At 47.0% G+C, this 8,469-nt stretch overlaps 1 pseudogene; it reads left to right on the forward strand.

Annotated features, from left to right (window-relative positions):
- Positions 1-925: 925 nt before the first annotated feature.
- Positions 926-8,469, forward strand: part of LOC116089245 — a 15,098-nt pseudogene continuing 7,554 nt past the window's right edge.

Raw genomic sequence — 8,469 nt, forward strand, 5'->3', positions numbered from 1 at the left:
CCACTGAGCAATCTCTCCAGCCCCCCCTTTTCTTTTTCTTTTCTTTTCTTCTCTTTTCTTCTTCTTCTTCTTCTTCTTCTTCTTCTTCTTCTTCTTCTTCTTCTTCTTCTTCTTCTTCTTCTTCTTCTTCTTCTTCTTCTTCTTCTTCTTCTTCTTCTTCTTCTTCTTTTTAAAGATTTATTTATTAACACCAGGACAGGGCATCAGATCTTATTATGGATGGTTGTGAGCCACCATATGGTTGCTGGGATTTGAACTCAGGACCTTCGGAAGAGCAGTCAGTGCTCTTAACTGCTGAGCCATCTCTCCAGCCCCCCACCCCCTTTTTTTAAGACATGGTTTCTCTATGTAGCCCTGACTGTCCTGGAACTTGCTCTGTAGACCAGGTTCGTCTCAAAGTCAGAGATTGACCTTCTACCTCTGCCTCCTGAGTGCTGGGATGAAAAGCACGCACGCACTACCACTGCCCAGATATCCATGAGACACACCACATTTTTTATATTCAGTCCCTTGGTGATGGATATTGGGGTGTTTGTACCTTCATCAGTGCAGACTTCCGCTTGAATGCCTTCACTTTGAGGTGTGCATCCCGAAGCAGAATGCAGGGCCACACCACATGGGGACTCTGTGTTGAGCTTTTTGAGGAGATGCCAAACTGCTTATCACAGCTCACCAAATCATTTCACAGGGAGGACAGGGCACACAGAGAGGCTGAGCCCAAGGTCGTATAGCTGGCTGCTGAAGAGAGCTAGTCACGTGCCCACCACGTGTCTGGGTTGGGCTTCTCCCAAGCGGTCCATTACTGTGGACTTTTCTCCTTCCCCTTCTGACGGTGATTCGGATATTCCAGCTTGAAGATGAAATCTTAACACTCTATGCTCTACTTAATTTCCCCTATAGATATCGCAAAAGTGGGCAGTTTCCAAAATCCTGACTAACACGATGTCTTCCCATAAGTAAGACATGGGGATCGTTTTAATGGTTTGTCTCGCGACAACAAGTCACACCATCCGGTCTTCAGACCCTTTCCAGGAGCTTTTAGTGGCTGGTGTCAAGATAGGCTGAGCTGAGGTGACCCAGCTACTTCCTGGCCCCCTTTCCCTCCTTATTCTGGGCGGTCACATACAGTTAGATAGGTGGAGCAAAAGGTATTTCGTATGCCTGTGAAGTTGAATTTGGAGCCCCCAGCCCCCTGCCTGTAACACAGACCTGACCCTTCATGTCCATCTGCCTCAACAACTTGCCTTCTAGAGGACCGGACCACTAACCTTTCACCTCTGCCCTCTAAACAAGGATCTGAAGGTCAGCTGTTGGCTCTGATAGCCAGAATGATTGAACCACCAACTCCCTCCTACGGAGTGTTTATACAGAGCACCTGGCTTCTGACACTGGAAGGAAAAACATTCGGTAGGACACCCCAAGCTGGCGCATCAGGCTTGATTTGGGAGGGCCGCCAGCCTCCCACATTGCTCTGGGAGTCAGGCCTTATACCTTACACCCCCAGCCCTCGCAGGGCTTCCGGATTTAGGGGGAGCGGGAAGGATGGAGTCCTGTTTGTTGGTCCAGGAGGAAACTCGTTTTTCATGAGAGTGAGAATCACTAACTTAAAACACTTCTAGCCAAGGGACATTTGGAAACCGAGGCCTGTCGAGGGGATGAGGCAGGAAGCTTTTGGGGATGGGGAAGGGACCTCAGAAAGCAGGTATTTCTCAAGCGCATGCGTGGAAGCAGGAAGTAGTCGTCTTCGTAGTTGTAGTTCCATAGTTGTCCACTAGATGGCAGAGAAACTCCGCTCATGGCGTCTCAGCGCTGCAAAGTCTCGGGTCTGGAAGAAGCTGGATTGGTTTGATGAATGAAGCCTTTACAGTCTTCACAAGATAGCTGGCATTTAAAGCAGTCTGCATGAATATACGCAGAAAAGTCGAGGTCCTAATAAACTAAATGCAATGTGTAGGAAAGCCCCAAGGACTCTTTGTGGCCTGTACGAGAGATCAGTGTCAGATAGAGTGTTGAAAATGGGCTGTGTTGGGGTGTGTGTACGAACTCCTGTACAAAGGCAGTCTTCAGGTCTAACTCGTGGTTTAATTGTTCACCAGTGGTTTAATTGTTCACCACACTGGAGGTTTTCTATGACTGGCACCAAGCTGTGTGCACTGGCAACAGTAATCAAAACATCCCCTGTCTTTGAAGAGCTCGCATCCATGTGACAACAGCTTAGATAAGATAAATAACCTGTGTGTCAGATGGCAACAAATACCATGGGGACCTCAGGTGCGAGTGGAGGGATGTACCTTTAAATCCGAGATCCCAGAAGACCTCCTGGGAAACATGACATTTCACTAAGACCTGACGGTTTGATGAGCAAGCCCTGAAAACCTAAGGGGTGAGAGACTACCTGGCAGAGGGCATAGGAATGTAGCCACCCTGAGAAGGGACCAAGGAGGCCAGGCTGGGTGCTGGGCAGAGTGGGGCTGGAGGGTGGGATGTGAGTCAGAGAGAGGCTGGAGTGTAATGGAGGATTTCAAAAATGATTTTTTTCTTAGCATCTATTAACTGTACGTGACAGGTTTCACCGTGCTAGTCTCTACATAGACATACTATTTTTTTTAAAAAAAGATGTATTTATTATATGTAAGTACACTGTAGCTGTCTTCAGTCACACCAGAAGAGGGCATCAGATCCCATTACAGATGGTTGTGAGTCACCGTGTGGTTGCTGGGATTTGAACTCAGGACCTTTGGAAGAGCAGTCAGTGCTCTTAACCGCTGAGCCATCTTGCCAGCCCCAGACATGCTATGTTTTTGTCTATATTTACTGTTACCCTTGTCTATTCCCTTCAACTCCTGATACTAGTTTTTATCTTCTTAATTACTTCCTGCTTTTACTTTCATACTTACTTTGACTTAATTTCAGGTGTTTGCAGTTATTTATTACTGTGGTTGGCCCACTGGAGAACGCATTTCTTGAGGAAAGTGGGACTTTAAAGCAGAAGGATGAAATTAAACCTTGTAGGAGAGAGGGTTATGGCCAGCACCCAGCCAGGCCAGCACCCAGCCAGGCCAGCACCCAGCTAGACCAGCACCCAGCCAGGCCAGCACCCAGTCAGACCAGCACATAGTCAGATCAACACCCAGCCAGGCCAGCACACAGTCAGACCAGCACACAGCCAGGCCAGCACCCAGCCAGGCCAACACCCAGCCAGGCCAGCACCCAGCCAGGCCAGCACCCAGCCAGGCCAACACCCAGCCAGGCCAGCACCCAGTCAGACCAGCACCCAGTCAGACCAGCACACAGTCAGATTAACACCCAACCAGACCAGCACACAGTCAGATCAACACCCAGCCAGGCCAGCACACAGTCAGACCAGCACCACTGAGCTAGGCCAGAACTTAGCCAGGCCAGCACCCAGCCAGACCAGCACCTAACCAGGCCAGCACACAGTCAGACCAGCACACAGTCAGATCAACAATACCCAGCCAGGCCAGCACACAGTCAGACCAGCACACAATCATATCAACACCCAGCCAGGCCAGCACACAGTCAGACTAGCACCCAGCCAGATCAGCGCACAGTCAGACCAGCACCCAGCCAGACCAGCACTGAGCCAGGCTTTCTTAGCCTTTTTCCAGCCCATGTTTGGGATTGTTTGTTGTCCAGGGGACAAAAGGCACTCCAGCTTCCTGCCTGCCCCCCTTCCATCCACCAGGTGCTGAGCTGGGCTTTGAAGGTTGGTACAATATTGATGGGAAATAGCTGAGAGTGGGGTGGACGGGGAGTCAGCCAGGGGAGCAAGCTGACATTTGACAGATGCCTCCGTGTGGAGACCAATGTCCCTTTTTGGAGTCACGGAAACTGTCTTTATCATTTCTCTGATGCCTGCCTTTGGCCTAGGTGCAGTTTCCATAACGTCTGCCTTACAGCAGATGGAGGACTGGCTCCGGAGGCTAAGCGGTTTTTTATTTTTTAGGGAGTTTTAAGCAGGACAATACATGTTGTACAACTTTAAAAAATAAACAAGATTAGAAAAGGAAAAGTGCTCCCTTGCTCCCCTCACCTCTCCCACCTACCGGCTCCTGGCATCTTCCCAAGATGAGAAATAAGAAACTTGTATTTCTCCTGGCTTCCAGATGAGAGGCCAGATTATTTTTCTACTACTCTAATATAAAATTAATTTATTGCCTTGGTTAAAATTGATTAAAAAAAATCTCAGCTTCTCTTACACACACACACACATACACATACACACACAAACATACACAAACACACACATATACATACATACATACATACACACATACACACATACACACATACACACATACATACACATTCACATACATACACACACACATACACACATACACACACATACATACACAAACACACACATATACACACATACATACATACACACATATACACATACATACACATTCACATACATACACACACATACACACAAATACACACATACATAAACATACATACACACACATACCCCCCACATACACACACATACACATACATACACACATACACACCCATACACACACATACAAGCACATACATACACGCACACAAACACACACATACATACATACACGCATACACATACATACACAAACATTCACATACATAAACACACATACACACATACATGCACATATACACACACATACCCCCCATATACACACACACACATACACACATACATACACATACATACACACACATTCACATACATACACACACATACACACATACATACACATATACACACACATACCCCCCACATACACACACATACACACATATACACACATAAACACACATACACACATATACACACATAAACACACACACACACACACACACACACACATACACCATACACACTCGATTGAGATTTTTTTTAAACAGCCACTCCACAGACCCAGCATTGGGTTTCATGGAGCATTCACTGTGGTGTTTATTTTCAGAAATTCTTTTCCTGGAAACTTCCCAATTATTTCCAGAGGACAAACTCATGCTGTGTGTCTAAGGATCTCAACAACAACAACAAACTTCATGGCTGGAAGGGATCTAATGTATTCATCTCTGGGCAGGAAGATGCTGAGAGGCTGTCTGAGAAACTGATAAAGCTTTTTCAGGGGTGCTGTGAGGCAGGGAACAGGGAGACCCTTGGGTAAGCACAAGGGTCTAGCTACTCACTTTTCTTCCTCTGCTTGGCTCTTGCTACGTCAGCTTCCTGGTAGATGCTGTAAGGAGAAACATCAGACAATAAACAGAGCTTCAGATGCAGAGCTCGTGACTCCTAGCCTGAGAGTGGCTTGTTTCCAGGGTCTCCAAAGCTGCTTGTCTGTCACCATCATCAGAGATGCTTATGAAGTGAGATGACCCCGTCCTCCGGCCCTCAGCTTCCAGGTCAGTCCATGTTGGATAAGCCCAATACATATATCACTGGTGAGATTTCCCCCGTGATTCTGACTAGCCCTGGATAGCATATTGACAGTCAGAAATGATTTCGCATGTCTTAATGGGAATGAAGGAGTTTCCGAACTAAGATAAGAAAGAGCCTGCTGAGTTTTGAATAGGACATCCCCATTTGTGTCTCTCAGACCGGGCCTTCCTCTACAGCTGGCCTCAAACTTCCTGCAGTTCTCCTGCTTCAGGCTCTTGAGGACAGGGATTGCAGATGTGACCCACTGTGCTCAGTTAGGTATTTATTTGGTGTGTGTGTATATGTGTGGTTGTGCTTGCGTGGTGTGTGTGTGTGTGTGTGTGTGTGTATACATGTGGAGGCCAGAGAACAGCTTTAGATGTTGTTCCTCAGGTACCATCCATATCTTGAGATAAAAATCTGTCGTTGGCTTGGCTCTTTCCAAGTAGACTAGGATGCCTGGTGAGCCCCAGGGACCCAGCTCTCATTGCTTCCCCAGTGCTGAGATTACAGGTACAATCATACCATCATATCTAGTACTCTCTCTCTCTCTCTCTCTCTCTCTCTCTCTTTCTCTCTCTCTCTGTCTCTCTCGATGCTAGGAATGAAACACAGCTCTTTTCTTCCCACAAGGAAGGCACTTTACCAACTGAACTATCTCCCTAGTGTTTGTTTACTTTAAAAGAAATATTTTTTATGTAAATGAAGATGTTAAGATCCAAGAAGACACCTCCCTAGCTGTCCTGGAACTCACTCTGTAGACCAGGCTGTCCTGGAACTCAGAAATCCGCCTGCCTCTGCCTCCCAAGTGCTGGGATTAAAGGCGTGCACCACTACTGCCCGGCAACGTGAATGTTTTTTAACCCATCAGGACTTCTGTGCACACAGTGATCCTTTCCTTATTCTTTTTTAGTATTCTGCTTGGGTTTGTCAGTGGGCACTGTCATCAGACACTATTCATGTGGTCCACAATGCCCTGGCCAATGACTGGCGCTCAGGTCAGAGTCAATAGGCGTGGCTTTGTTTGTGGAAGGACTTTACGTATACTGGTATGTATTTGTCACTTACATGGACATGACAGTGACTTCGTGTTTGGCCTCTGCTGACATCTGTCAGCCTCGCAGAAATGTCCACCTTTGATGATGTCCTTGCTACAGTGTTTATCTTTCTGTATTTTCCGGCTATGATAAAAATACTCTGACAGAAGCAACTTAAGTGAGAAAGGCTCTATGTTGGCTCACAGTGGGAGGCGCTGGTTCAACGATGGCAAGGTCACAGGGGCAGACGCTCGAAGTAGCTGGCCATCCTGCAGCTACAACGAAGAAGCAGAGACTTGATCGGCTGTGCTCAGCTCAATTTCTCCATCTTATTCACCCACAGAAGGCTGCTATCCATGGTGGATGAGCCTTTCCGCTTCAGTTCACCTGATCAAGATAATCCCATCCCAGGCATGCTCAGAGGTCTAGGTGATTTTAGATTTCTTCTAACTGACAATTGAGATTAACTGCCACAGTATTACGAATAAGCAAGGCGGGGTGACTGCTCTCCAGGCATGGGGGAAACCAACATTTTCTTAATGAATGATGGTGGCTACTCCATTCCTTTCTTATTGAGTTTCATGGAAATTGAGACTGCCTGAGACTACAAGAAACTGGCTGTCCTATGCCAGCAGCCCTATCTTCTACGGCAACATCCCAGCACGAGAAGCCTTCTCCACTAGCAGTAGAGAAATCAAGACCAGCGAAGGACCTCGTCTCCGAGGTCTTGGCTAGCATTAGAGTCATAATCCGACAATGAAGTGTGATATTTAGAGAATGTCTCCTCTGTGGGACCTTAATGGCCCCCTGCCAGCTCATAGCTGGCTTCCTCCGAAGAGTCTTAAACATGGAGGAGACACAACCAACTCACTTATACTTTCTCTCCATGGATGGAGCAATGACTGCGAGTGGTTCAAACTTTGTAAAGAAATATGGCTCGGTTATAAGACAATGTGTTGGGATTTTCCAGAATGCTATGACCCTTTAATATAGTTCTATGCATTGTGGTGACCCTAACTATAAAATTATTTATTTACTTGCTGCCTCCTAACAGTTATGTATTGCAACGTAGACTATGCAGGATAGCTGATGTGTGACCCTTATGAGAAGGTCACTGGATCCCAAAAGGGTTGCAACCCACTGGTAGAGGACTTCTGCTCTAGAGGTATGGGCAGATAACAATGAAGGTGTATTATAAGGGATATTTGTTAGTGTGGCTTACCCAAAGGGGTTGGGTAGTCTGTTAATGGCTATCCGCATGCAGGGGAGGCTGAGAACCTGGTAGCTGGTCAGATACAAAGTTGAATGCTTCAGCACTCCAAATCTGGCACCGAGCTGCTGGTCTCCAATCCATATTTGAAGGTTGAAAATGATCTTTGGGATGGCGGTGAAGGGTGGTAGCAGCATACCAGCAGCCTAGGTGAACCAGTGTTTTGCTTCTGTGAAGGTACCGCCCTCTCTGGGGGAGGGGCGTCCTCCCTCAGTTACTTCTTCTGGGGAAAGCCGCTGGCAGACCCCACCTGAGGCACATCTCTCAGGTGATCCTAGACCCAATCAAGATCACCTATCACAGACATCTCAGAAGATAATAAGACGATGAGCATCTTAGCAGACCTGTGTCCGCACTTCTTCAGGCCTGCACCGTACTTGAAGCCTTCTGCATGCTCTGGCTCCTTGCTGTTCTCAATGGTCATCTGGGGTAGGTAGTGTACTTAGGACCATTACATAAGGGCTGGAGAGATGGCTCAGTGGTTAAGAGCACTGAGTGTTCTTCCAGAGGTCCTGAGTTCAATTCCCAGCGACCACATGGTGGCTCACAACCATCTGTAATGAGATCCGATGCCCTCTTCTGGTGTGTCTAAGAGAGTGACAATGTACTCACATACATTAAATAAATAAATAAATAAATAAATACATAAATCTTTAGCCGGGCGGTGGTGGCGCACGCCTTTAATCCCAACACTTGGGAGGCAGAGGCAGGTGGATTTCTGA

This window comes from Mastomys coucha, unplaced genomic scaffold (genome assembly GCF_008632895.1).
Source record: "Mastomys coucha isolate ucsf_1 unplaced genomic scaffold, UCSF_Mcou_1 pScaffold14, whole genome shotgun sequence".
Classification (NCBI taxonomy): Eukaryota; Metazoa; Chordata; class Mammalia; order Rodentia; family Muridae; genus Mastomys; species Mastomys coucha.